General features: G+C 40.9%; 1 protein-coding gene across 1 annotated transcript in view; it reads left to right on the top strand.

Moving 5' to 3' along the window:
- The first annotated feature begins 12,507 nt into the window (after positions 1 to 12,507).
- The window catches only part of PAN3 (PAN3 poly(A) specific ribonuclease subunit), a 68,324-nt gene continuing 68,236 nt past the window's right edge, over positions 12,508 to 12,595 (top strand). Inside the window, exon 1 of the mRNA XM_009699038.1 lies at positions 12,508 to 12,595. This exon is cut by the window's right edge and continues 51 nt beyond it. The gene's annotated coding sequence lies outside the window, so the exon portion shown is untranslated.

The following is a 12,595-nucleotide window of genomic DNA, read 5'->3' on the forward strand; positions in this document are numbered from 1 at the left end:
GGGCACCCGGGCAGCTGCCCGTCGGTCACTTCAGCGCCAGGCTCGGTGCCGGTTAACGGGACCTCCCTGCCCCCGGTCAGGCGCTCTCCGGAGTTGTACCCTGGGGTGGGCTCTTCCAAACAACCTTCGCTGAGTTTCAGCTCTTGAAAGTTTTAAATGTTCCAGCTGAAATATTATATTAAAAACGATAATTTCCTAAATAACTATATCTATCTACATTATCCACCACTGTGAGCAGAAATTTCTTCTAAATTTTTTCCCAAGGCTTCTCCAGCGTTCACACGCAGCCCCTTCTCAAACGGTGAGAGTTCGGGTTGCCTGTATGCCATGCCGAGCGGCGTTGCTGTTACCGGGCGGTTACGCGTCTTCCTCGTGTGCGCTGCGATAGTTAGGTGGTGTTTGCAGCAAACTGATTTTAATAACCGTTCATTTTATAGGTAAAGCAGCACTTGGCAGCTGGGGAAAGATGCTTCTTCAGAAAAGTCGTGCCCCTTTAAATGAGCGTATTAAGCTTGGTTGCATTATTGATTTCTGTCATATGCCTGGCATTTGTTTACGTTAAATGAGTCGTCTACTAAATGGTCACAACCATATTTTTTTCTGAAATTAACATGCAACCATGCTGAACATCCTGTGTGTAGATTTTTTACTGCTTGATACATGTTTCAGGAACCTGCAGCTGCTGTTTTGCCAGGTGAGGTGAGCTTGTGCCACTGAGCAGCATTATCTCTGTAGCTGGTAGCTTGTCAGTCTTATATTAACACAGCACTGTCATGTCTACCTTTGCAGGGGCAGCCTAGAGTATAAAATTGCTTAATGCTTTCTTTTAAAAGACACTATTGTCAGATTTTCATAATTTTGTCAAACTTCAGTTGTTCAAGCTGAAGTCTTTCTTGTCCTTTTTTTTTTTTTTTACAGGTAGAAATATCTTGGAGAGATTCTGCAGTGATAAGTCGATCTTTGTTCATTTTTCTTTTGGACCGAGTTAGACATGAAATACACTTTTTCCCTTTGCAAAAAGAAATCAGTAAAATCTATTAAACTAGGGGATTCCAGCTTGGGGAGAGGGTGCGTAATTTGGCTCGGGGGTAAAAGCTCCTGTATGAGGACTGTTCTTGTAAGAAAGAGTTCCAAAATTCACCCAAGCCCTAAATCGAAGTAAAAACCCTCAGACTTTGTGTGTGCTCAGAGGTTGCTACTGCTGAGCAGTTAAATTATTTGAAAAACTTGCTTCTATTGAACGTGTCAGAGATTTAAAACTATATAGAGCTGTCTGCAGTCGCACTTATTGTGAGGAGCAAGGGCACCAAGAATGGACAAACCCACTCTGGTGTTATCAGTGATTACCTGCTGGGAAAGCCACCTCGCTTAGAGGAGGCAACAGCTTGGGCTGGTAGAAGAAGATCTTACAGGAATGAGACTAACTAGGAAAAAAGAGTAAAGGAAGGAAGGAGAGAGAAATTAAAGTTGAAGAGCCAGGGAAGGGGCCCAGCCTCACTTCTGAGCTTCCTTGCTTTGCTATACATTTGTGAAACAAATAAGGAAAATAGTTGTTCAAAATCTGGAGTTGACCTGTATAGTTACTGACAGGCTGATGACCTGCAGTGTTAACAGTATGATTTCCAAGTGGGTGAAATGAAAGTTTTGTTTCTATGGATGTAGGAAGTAATACGCAAAGTTGTATTAAATAATAAAGTTCTGAGGTTAAGAACATGAAATTGGGAATTGCCAAAAAATCAGTCTCACTGACTGTCTTGCCTAGTTCAAACCAAAAGTATTTGGTAGCTGTCAGTTATGTGGCTATGGATGCTACGTTCTCTTCCTCCTTCCTCGCTGGACCCCAGCCTCATTCAGTGTACAGAGCAGATAATGCTCATTGACTAATTAGCTGTGTAGTCCTATTTATTGTTAAAAGTGGGTCAGTGCCTCATTCTAACATGCGTGCTACTCTAATCCTGCTTTGACTACAGGATTATTAATTTACTTATAGGTTTTTCTGTGGCAATCAGAAAGGCTCCCCAAATACAAACTCATTTTCACAACATAGGTGATAGGAATGTTGAGTGATAAGGAGAAGATGAACATTGAAAATCCAAGAACTACTCCAGTACAGAAGTATTTCAATATGAGGGTATGATGTGGAATAAGCAGGTGACGTCCTCAGAGCTAACCAGGAGAAGTTTCTTGCATGATGTGTGGTTAACCTATTCTGTGCCATAGATGTTCTGGATACTAACGTCTGACAGGGATTCCAAAAGTGATCAGGTATTCTTGGAAGAAAACTCTGCTTGAGATTATTACATGTGAAAAAAAAAATCATCTCTGAATCAGACTTATCTTCCCCTACATATGGCTGAGAGCCTGCTGGAAAATCCTACTTTATCCTTGCCTCGCGCTTATGCTTTTGTTCACGTATGCGCTGCCGTCCAGTGTCAGGGATGAGGTAGTGGGCTAAACATGGCTTTGGCCTGACTCCGTGGCTCTTTGTATTCTCGGGGAACCAGACTGACCGTGCCGATGAGCTCTGCCCGCTCTCAGAAGACAGCACTGCTGCCCGCTGCCCCCAGACTACTTGGCATTTACACACATGTGCTCAAAGCACCGTTCCTACTTCTTCCCCTAGAGCTGTGAGTGCTCAGCCTTCTGTGTGGTTCACCTTCCGTATGTAAGGTGGCCCAGCCGATGGCCTGCAAAATAGGAAACGTAGTTGGTATCACCTGTCTAAAGTTTGATTTAAAAAAAAAAAAAGTCCTTTTCACACAAAAAAAAAAAAAAAACAAAAAAGGGGGAAGAAGACAATGGGAAAAAGTTTCCTCCAGATTTATTAGGTGCTAAGATCTGCACGTGGTGCTTTGCTAACAGATGTATGTCCCATGCATCCCCCAGTGAGCAGCAGGACCGAATCCGAGAAGGCTGTAGAAGTAGCGGAGGTGGGGAAAGGACTGTTGCTTGGCATCTAGGGGAAGAGATATGATTGATGAATAGGATTTTAAGGAATAGCCCAGGGAAGGATGGAATAGCCCAGGGAAGGATGAGTAGGGGGCATAATAGCATGAAAAACTTCTCCTCTTGTATCTGCTCTCTGTTCTCTCTGGCTCTTTCCCGCTTCTGTAAGAAGCAAACTGGCAGCCTGCTTTGCTGCACGCTGCTGGCTCCTTCCCAGGGCACTGTCCGTTCTTGATGCTGCCTGAGGGAGGGTCTAGAGAAAAATGTCATTGCCGTATTGAAATATATCATGTCTATACATAAGTTGGACAAGCTAAAGTTGCACTAGCAGCTGTGTTTGTTAGCTTTCAGGTAGTTTAACAGAGGTAAAATTCTTCTGCATGTAGACCTCATGTTATGTATTGATAGGGGCTGAGGTATGGCTCTAAACGTTTGCTAACTTCCACCCGACTTTTTGCCATGAAGTACGTGATAGATAGCACTCATCCTTTCACCTTGCCTTTGATTCCTGTAAAAGTGACCCAAACACAGAGGTGCTGACCTAAGGAGCTCCGGTGGCTCCCCGGGCCCGGCAGCAGCGTCAGTGAGTGGGTGCTGCTGTCCACGGAGCTGGCCATGACAGCAGTGCTGCTGCCCGAGATCCCCATGCCAGAGGTTGGCTCACCCTCTCCTCATGAGATGTTTTCATCTACCAGAAAACCTTTCTCAAAGTCCTCCTAGAAGATCTGGAGTCGAAATACAGGTCTGTGTTTCTGCAAGGTGCCCGCGATACTTCCCCAAGCGGCCTCGCTTTCTGTTTCTCCAGAGGCTGTCTGTGAAGAGACTTTGTTGCCAGCCCGTGAGAAGGTAGAAAAGGGGCATCAAGGCCTGGGTTGCGTTGGGTTGACCTAAGAAAAGCCTTACGGCTATTTTTGCAGCCCCTCGCCTGCGTGTTGTGTGCCTGATCATAGCAGTGGTGGATAGCGGGCACCGCTGTAGCAACTCTGTATGCAATCCCTTGGTGGTTAGCTTAGTGAGCATTACAGTTTAGGTTTTGTGAAATCCATAAATACGCTAGGCGTGGAGTGGAAAGACCTGTATGTTTGTATGTTTTCTGCTTTGTGAAAGGTGTTTGAGTCTTTAGCAGTCCGTTCCTTCTTACACAAAATGAAGTGGTGGATATAGAAAAAATGCAGAGAGAAGCTATTCAGCAAAACAGATACTAAAGGTAATCTGGTGGATTACACTTCGTAATGCAATGAAACAATGGTCAGGATTATTCTAAATATGGATTTTTCTTACCTTTGGTAGCATTTCAGGATTTACAACTTGAAGTACTTAGAAACACTTGTCTTAAACTTTTAAATATAAGTATAGTTGTGGTATGTCGCATACTGGGCACTTTTCCCTGGGTTTGTTTCTTCTTTGCTTGTATACAGGAAATGGGAATTATAGTAAAGGCCTATGTTTAACAATTCTTTTCCAAACTTGTTTGTACTTCTTGGAAGTGATGCTGTATTCATTGTTGTATACCTCAGTTTTCTTTTTAAAGAGATGTTTCCCCTTTTAATTTTACTGATGCCTTTTCTAGGAGTTGATAGATGATACAATTTTCATCCTGTTTTGCTCTGAATATTTAAGAAATGGGGAGACAATTCCAAGAATTGAAGAGACATTTGGGACGCTTGGAGATGGTTAGAGGCAATTCAGAATTGAAGAGTAAAACCGATAACCTGTTAGAGATGCATGGGAGAAAATGAAGATTACTCATTTCACTTAATCACTTTCTGTCTCATATGTCAACTGCAGAAATTGGGAAATTATAGACATAGTTGTGTGGGTTTTTTTTGCTTTTGTGTGTTTCATGTGGAAATGAAATGAGGAGGAAAATTATTGGGGGGAGGTAAAGAAAACGAAAGGAGGGAAGGAAAAATTTCTCAATCTGCAAAGTTATTTGGGATTTTGAGGGGCAGTTTTAGCATATGAAACTTAAAAAAAAAATGCACTATTAATTGGCTTTGAAACTGATTGTATCTGTTTATATACTTTATGGGTTTTCCTTATTGTGTGGGAAATCATTCAAAGTTCAAATATTCCACAGGGATTACAGATACCTGAGGAGCACTGGTAATTATTTGTTTCTGGTAGTACCCACCCTGTGTTGGGTTTTGAAGAACGTAAAGAAAGCACTGTTACTGTTGTAATTGTTTTTCTGCTTCAAAGGCAAAGATGAGAAGGAGTGTGTGTCGGGGATAGTTACGTTATGTGAGCAAACTCTGTATGCTATATCTTAATTTGAAGTTTTGATAATGTTTTTAAGATATAGAGCATCCCCATTTAGTTTCTATCTAGCAGGTATTAGATAACTGATTTTTTGTAGGTATCACTGTAGGAGTGGGCCTTCAGGAAGGATTTGAATGCCCAGAAAATAGTGACCTTGGGGACCAGCTCAGAAAGAGTTCCATGTGTAAGGAACCACCTAGAAGCAAATTTAGACTGCTGCGGGAAAAGTGGACAAATGGTAAGTGAGGGTGGGGGGCTAAACACAGGCAGAAGCACATCTGTAGAACCTCAAAAGCAGAAAAAATAATTGTGGTTGTGAGGTAGCTGATGAAAAAGGGGTCAGCGGAGGGATTTAGATAGTAAGCTGATGTGGCTGATGTTTTCCTGATCTGTTGCTTTCTAGTAAAGATATAATGCATTACACTGCCAGAAAAATGGTGTGGTGCCTCACTGCGTATTGGAGATGAGTTGGAATAGATCATGCTCCATGTGTGTGCATGCATGTGTGTTCGTTCCATGAGTCTTTCAGAAGTTAAAAAAGTTCCGATTATGTGATTGTTTTGTTTGATTTTGAAAGATAATTTACACTTAGAACTTATTTATATTTTTTAATTTGCTTCCTAACAGCCTTTTACTCCTGACCTTTTTTTTTCTTTTTAATTTGAGAATAGAGATTTGGAAATGAAGTATGGGTATACAAAAGTGAGGGTAGAGACATGCATTGTACAAGTTGTTGTCAGGTTGGTTATGCGATATGCAATTCCTGTAGCCTGTGGGTAGACTCCCCCAACTTCAGTTGGTCTAATGCTGATGCAACTGGCAGGAAGACCTTTCCTTTCTTTTGTGTGTTCTCCCCCACTGCTGTGAAAAATGTCCTAACGTTCTGGTCAGGTTATCTGCACGTGTTTCATACAACTATTCATTTAAAAAAAAAAAAAGCTTGAGTTTTTGGTACAGGGAGGCTATTAAAAATGAAAGCTTAAATGTGTGCTTTGAAAAATTTAATGCAGTTTATTGAATAATTTGATGCAATATATCAGGAATTGCAAAAGCTTTTGGAAAGGGTTAGTTCTGAAAGTTACGATATTAAGTAATTGCATTACTTTGAATTGCTGTTTCTGATAACAGAGTAGTTCTGATGACTCTTGAAAAAGTATCAATTTTGATTTGTTTTATCACTGTGCTTTTGGACTTGGTCCATGATGAGGAGTCCTGCTGCTCTAGACTCCGTACCGAGATTTTTACAGAGCAAAAGGATGGCACCTATTAGTTTTTTCAGTCTTTATCACATGCTTGTATGATATGCGAGATTTAAAAAAACCTGAAAACAAAACAGCCCAGTCATTTAGTATTATGGTAAAGATTGCTGTTTTCCTTTGCTTGCCCATGAATATCTCATCGCCTAGTGGGAGTGTTTGTAAATAAGGCAGCATTTCCCAAACTGTTTTGCTTCCTGCCTGCCTTTCAGCCAACTCGGTCCATGTGTGCTGTCTGTACTCCAACCACGCTCTCCCGCATGGCATCCTCACCCAGGCCTGTCCTCGTAATTTTGCCTCTCAAGTCCTTCACTTTCTTTGTTGTCTCTATTTCAGTGATTCCTAGTCTGTGTTTCGGAACGGTTGCATTAAATGAGAGAGGCATAAGAACACCCAACAAGTTGCAACAGTAGTGGCACTGTAGAGAAAGTAAGGCTGAGATGCAAGAACTGGTAGGTGTAGTGGTTGTGAACTATCACGCAGGTGTACCGGTCAGGTTAGCACCACAAGCACGTGGTTATTTCCCAACACAAACATGTCAGTACAAAACAAAGTAGGACAAGTGTAAGCTCTTTGACACTTCAGTGCTTCTAGGGGACTAAAGGACACGTCTTAAATGATTTGCCATAGATAGGCATTGTATAAAAGTTTTATTGTTCTTTTCTCAATATTAGGGTACCTATCTCTGCGTAAAACTCCACTGGAGATACACGGCACTGCAGTTTTTAGTGGTTTATATCCAGCTGAGATAACGCCTTGCCCTTTGTATGCACGTGTGTGCAATGAACCTGTGATTCAGTTCACCCAGCTGCATTGAGGTGAAAAATGCCTGGACTGTTGCAGTGCTGAGAGTTTAAATCAAGATTACCTCTCTATGTAAGCTTTTTTCACAGTATAAAAATAAGTGTAGTACAGTTTTTCAAGCAGTAATAATAGCAAAATGAATGATTTCAATCCATGTTTTATTACCTCGCCAGAAATCTTTAAAGTATTGTTTTGAAAAATACGTCAGCAAAAATCTGTTGCGATCTTACTTTAGCCCGTACATTTTGAGGGCAATATATCACATTACTGTAAAGGATCCTTTTTTAATATTAAGAACAGTTTCTGAGATGATCAGTGCTGATACTAAGTTCATAAAAGCAGCCCTGTAGGATATGACAGTATTTGTTTACTGGTTAGTAAAATGTTACAATGAAAATATCAGAAATGCCATCTTTTCCAATAGTATTCAGATAGTGCTAGTATTAGACAAGACAAGCACTGAACTAAAACCAACCAAAACCCACCGATTCTGTTGAAGCATGTGTTTTGAGTTCATCACAGTAGTACACAAGCACTTAAGCTGCGATGAGATCCTTTGTTCCTGAAAAATGTCTTTGTAATAAGTGAGGCAAAAATAGCTATCTGTTTTTTTTCCTTCTTGGTGCCTGCATCTGACGGGAAGCCTACTTTCTGCTAAAATTCTGTGGGAGAAGAATTATATAAGAAGATATTTATTTTTAATTGCAGTTGTCACATTAAGCTGCAGTGTTACTCACCAAGCAAAAAATCATTAGATAATGTGTGTATAAAAAGTAGAAAACATCTTCTGAATTTCTGAAGATGTTTCATTCAATTTCTTTCCAGAATTGCCAGGATGTAACTTCTGGCATTAATATCGATGGAATTTAGAAATTTCTTCTTGTTTTCACATATGTGCTTACATAACGTGTTAGCATTTTTATTTTTTTTCTGCACTGGATTCCTAGTTGTTCCCTCGCACATCCATCTTTTCTCAAACCTGCCTAAGTCTTTTTTTCTGCTTTTATAAGGAAGTTGTTGCTTCTCTCCAAGGAACAGCCCGTTGAAAATATATACAACTTCGATGCATGGATGGTACTGTTACAGAACAGAAAGGCATGTTCCTTTGACAAAAATAGTCAATTCAAGACTTTCTTAAAATTGTCTAAACTTACTTTCCTGAAGTTATAATCAATGCTTTAAAAGAGAAAAGACATAAATCTCAGAAGTTTTTTATTTGTCGTTCTAATAGCGATGCATGCAGTGTTTGAAAGTGTGTACTTGCAATTGTCTATCCAGGTGTTTCCTATATAACAAATTGAATGCAGAGTCTGATGTAAGTTAGTAAACACTTGAGAATAAAAACTTTTTAAGGACTAAGATCTCCTCTTCCCAGTTTAAACGTCTGTGGTTGGTGTTTTTTTTTTTAATACCGCCCTGCTTGTGTGGTGAAGTGTGCCCACTTCTGAAGACCTTCTATGGATTGCTTATGATAGATAATTTGTCTTTTTTTTCGTGCTCGGAGCTACCGTGGTCTTCCAGAAGCAAGTGAGAATTTGTGATTTGCCGAACCTTTGGCAGAAGGAGGATAAAAGCCTTCTACTTCTCGTGGAGAAAGCCAGGTGCCAAACAGAGTAAAACTGGCTTGGCTATTTAGGTATTTGTTGAGCTTTCATCACTGTAACAGCTGAACGTCCCTTCTTTGAACAGAAGTGGAGTATGTAGTGAAGACTGTCTTTTTGGTTCTATAGGCAATGCAGGAATTACTCTTTTTTTCTTTGTACCTATGTAAGCTGCATCTTTTTTTGTTAATCTTACTTTTCTTGCTTGTTACTATAGAGAAATTAGTTCAAGGAAGCTAGTGTTGAATTTTCTTTTGAAGGCAATAGTTATACTTACCACTTCTGGAGCATTCTGTCCTAAATACAAGCTACTGCTAAGAAAACTGCCCTCTACTCCGCTGAGCTTACTTCTGATGGTTTTCTTTTGATTGTTCCTGCGGAATATGTTTTCTTGTAGTCTTGGTAGCTCTGCTAGAGGTGTGTTTCTAGACCATTTGGAAGAGGACAATAGAAAGCCTCATAGTTGAAAGCCATCTTGAAATTGCTATGGTACCAGTAGAACTGAGTGGTATGAAGGTGGATCAGCACTGGAATACAGTGATTTGTAGTAATGGTACGAGGAGGCTGATTGGTGTGGCCAAATGGTTGCACTTCAGTAGAGAGATGATCTTCATACAGCTAGGTAAAATGTTCTGGAGTAGCTTCTGCTCTCTGGAGTGCCCACTTAGATACTGGTGTGCCAATAGAAAGCCTAAACTGGAGCTTTGAGTGGTTTGGATAGGCTTGCATAGCAAATGCCAGCCATAGAAAGGCAGCAGTGTCAAAGATCAACTCTGTTATTCTCGGCAGCATCTTCAGCCTTGCTCAGCTCTGGGGTTGCTGCCCGAAGCCTGCTCCTGCTCCCGACTTGAGCTGCCTGGTGCTGAGGATGCTTCAGCCAGGTTAGGAGCAGAGGACCTGGTGCTGTATTTGCGCCCTAGCAAGGCTACCGACACCAGCTCCAGTGCTTTGTTTGGGTAATGTCACCCGTTGTCACCATTTTAGATAATGTCACTAGCTGTACAGGCTCTCTGGAGTTACTGGAGGTCAGCTCTGGGGGTTTCTTCACACCGAGGGGGCTCTTCACATGCCTTGCTGCTGAATGTGGCAACACTTGCAAGCTTTCACTTGCCTCATCCCAGTTGTAAGGATTTTGGGCATTAACTGTATGTGTCCGACAGAGAAGTGAAGAAGGTACGTGGGTTTGCACGTTGACTCTAGCATAGTGAGGAGCGGTTGGAGAAGCGGAAAGAATTGACTGTTTCTTAATTCTTCAGTAGAGGCTGAAGGATTTGTGAGGCTGATGGTGTAATCTGAGGGAGTCACGTGCTGGTTTGTTAAAAGTTGGCTAGAATCTGAAGTTTCTGACAAGTATAAGATGAAATAGCAGATATACACCTGAAATTATATAGTATACTTTGAAATGACAGTTGTGTCTGGAAATTAAATGTTTTTTCTTGGTCTTTTGCAGTCAAGAAGTACCGTAAAAACTGCAACAGTTTTTGATAATGGCTGAAATGCAGGCAGAGAAAGCTATGTTGGAAATGCATTTTTTAGATAAATAAAAACCACAGTGTGAACCCTGAATAATTTATGGGCAAACTAGACTGAAACTACTCATAATTAAACACGGATTTGCTATCTTTTTGTTTTCTTGTATGAATAAGTCCTAACATTTTTCATGATGCCAGAAAACGATTCTGTTAAAATGCTAACCTTCGCAGGGTGAGCGAAGGACTGACTGCCGCAGGTAGGGTGAGACCGTAATTGGCGTTACTGCAGACATTAATATTTTCCCTGATACGATAGTTCAACCATTAAAATACCTTTCCTAGGCTTTTGAATGTGAATTTCTCCAAGGAAGGCAAAAGAGGGACAGACATTTGAAGGAAAAATCCAAAAAGCTTTGTCTTTTTTAGAACTATAGCAAGAAGACTTCTAAAGTTTCTATGTGGCTGCTCCGGTGAAGTTATGAAGGAGGATCTAGGGTGTGGATAGTGGAGGGAGTTTTATTTTCCAATTATCTTAGCTTACTTTTAAAACTTTTTTAAAAAAAAAGATGTTGCAATTCATTAGTAATTAGTGTCTTTACAGTTCCTGTGGTCTCCCTCAAACCTGCAGAGTATACAAGTAACGTTCCAGATTTGGCAGCGATACTTTAAGAATCTTTTTTGCTTGCAAAGCTGATAGGTATGGCCGCTGAGGTGTTCAGTTTATTTGGTCTCTCTCCCCCGGAGCTGTTGGTTTGAGGTGCTGTCGGCGTTGCCCCGGTCAGCTGGTCCGTACAGCTCCGGTCCTGGGGAGCGCAGCGGGGCAGCGTTTCCGTCTGTCCGTGGTGTGGGTGCTGCTGGTCCTTCCCCTCTGCCAGCCCTTCCTACGACTTCGTCTGGCTCTGCTGCTTTGTGCCGTTTCCTGTGCCGACAGCCTGGAAATGGCTCACCAGCTTATGTAGTCTGTTTTGGAGGGAAAATTCCCATTCTGGTGAAACTTGAGGGATTATCTTCTGCATTCCTTTAGCTCTGCCGCAACGTTGCATTCTATTTCCTTTGAGGATTAGGATCAGGAAGCTGTTTCCGAGTGTCACCGGCCGCTGCCGGTCCTCCCAGAACTGCGAGTCGGATGGTTTGGTACAGGATGTTCTTCGCCGTTGGATGTGTGCCTTCCTACCTTGGAGCTACCGCTTACTCATACCTGTTGGCTTGCGGTGGCCTGGCCATACTGACTAGTGTCTTTACAATTTGCTGTGGGTGTTTTTGTGGAAGCTTAATTTGAACTGCAGCTCGTATGCCATCGCAAACTCTTACTGTTTTTGGTTTTGTGTGTTGTTTGTTTGTTTTTTTTTGTTATCGAAGTAATACCTGCTTGAGTGTTTTGTGTTAATTATGACTGCATCTTGTTGTTCTCTGTAGTCTCATAAAATTGAATTAATTTATTTGTGGTTAAAGTACTGTACTTGTATGTCAAGGCCCTTGTTTCTAGATGGGATTAATTTCTTCTTACGTCCTTCACACTTGCTTTCAGTCTATAAGTTTTTTTTTGGGTCACATTTTGTGAAATTGTTGCCACTTTATGAAGTATGAGATAATGAAAACAGTCTTATGCTCTTAAGGAAGCTTTAAAAATGTTTGTGCTTTGTGTGAAAGGACTTGAGATATTTTTAAATGTACGTTTTCTATGCGTTACCTTTTTTAAAAGCAGTACATCAGTTAAAAACTCTACTCAACAGATTATGTTTCTAAGATGAGCATGCAAGAATATAGGTTTTCTTAAAATAAGCTTGCCTTCTAGGATTTTTTTAGTTGATTTATTTTCTTTCTGATACCATTGCTTTCCTTGTTATTCTTGTTTCATAAGTTCAAACTCCGCATCGCCTCTATCAAAGCTTTTCACTTTTCTGCCTCTTTCTGCATTTGTGCTGTAACTTCATGCTGCATATGCTGTCATTTAGCAACCTCTTTCATAAAGTTTCTTTTTCGTTCTGTGCACTAATGTGTTTTTAGTTGTTTTGCTGAGAAGATAGATTTGAAATACAGTATTACCAACCTTTTTTCTATTCTACCCCTCTACCAAAAAAAATATGTAAGAGAGAGGAGCAAATAAACCCATGGTAAACTAAATTTTGTCTGAAACATTTTTCTTTTTTTTCTTTTTAGTTCCTGGAATAGATGGCGGAGGGCTAGCTGATGCTAGTCTCACAGATTCCTACTTTAGTACCAGCTTCATTGGCGTTAACGGATTTGGAAGTCC

Source organism: Cariama cristata, unplaced genomic scaffold, assembly GCF_000690535.1.
Source record: "Cariama cristata isolate BGI_N322 unplaced genomic scaffold, ASM69053v1 scaffold7184, whole genome shotgun sequence".
Lineage (NCBI taxonomy): Eukaryota > Metazoa > Chordata > Aves > Cariamiformes > Cariamidae > Cariama > Cariama cristata.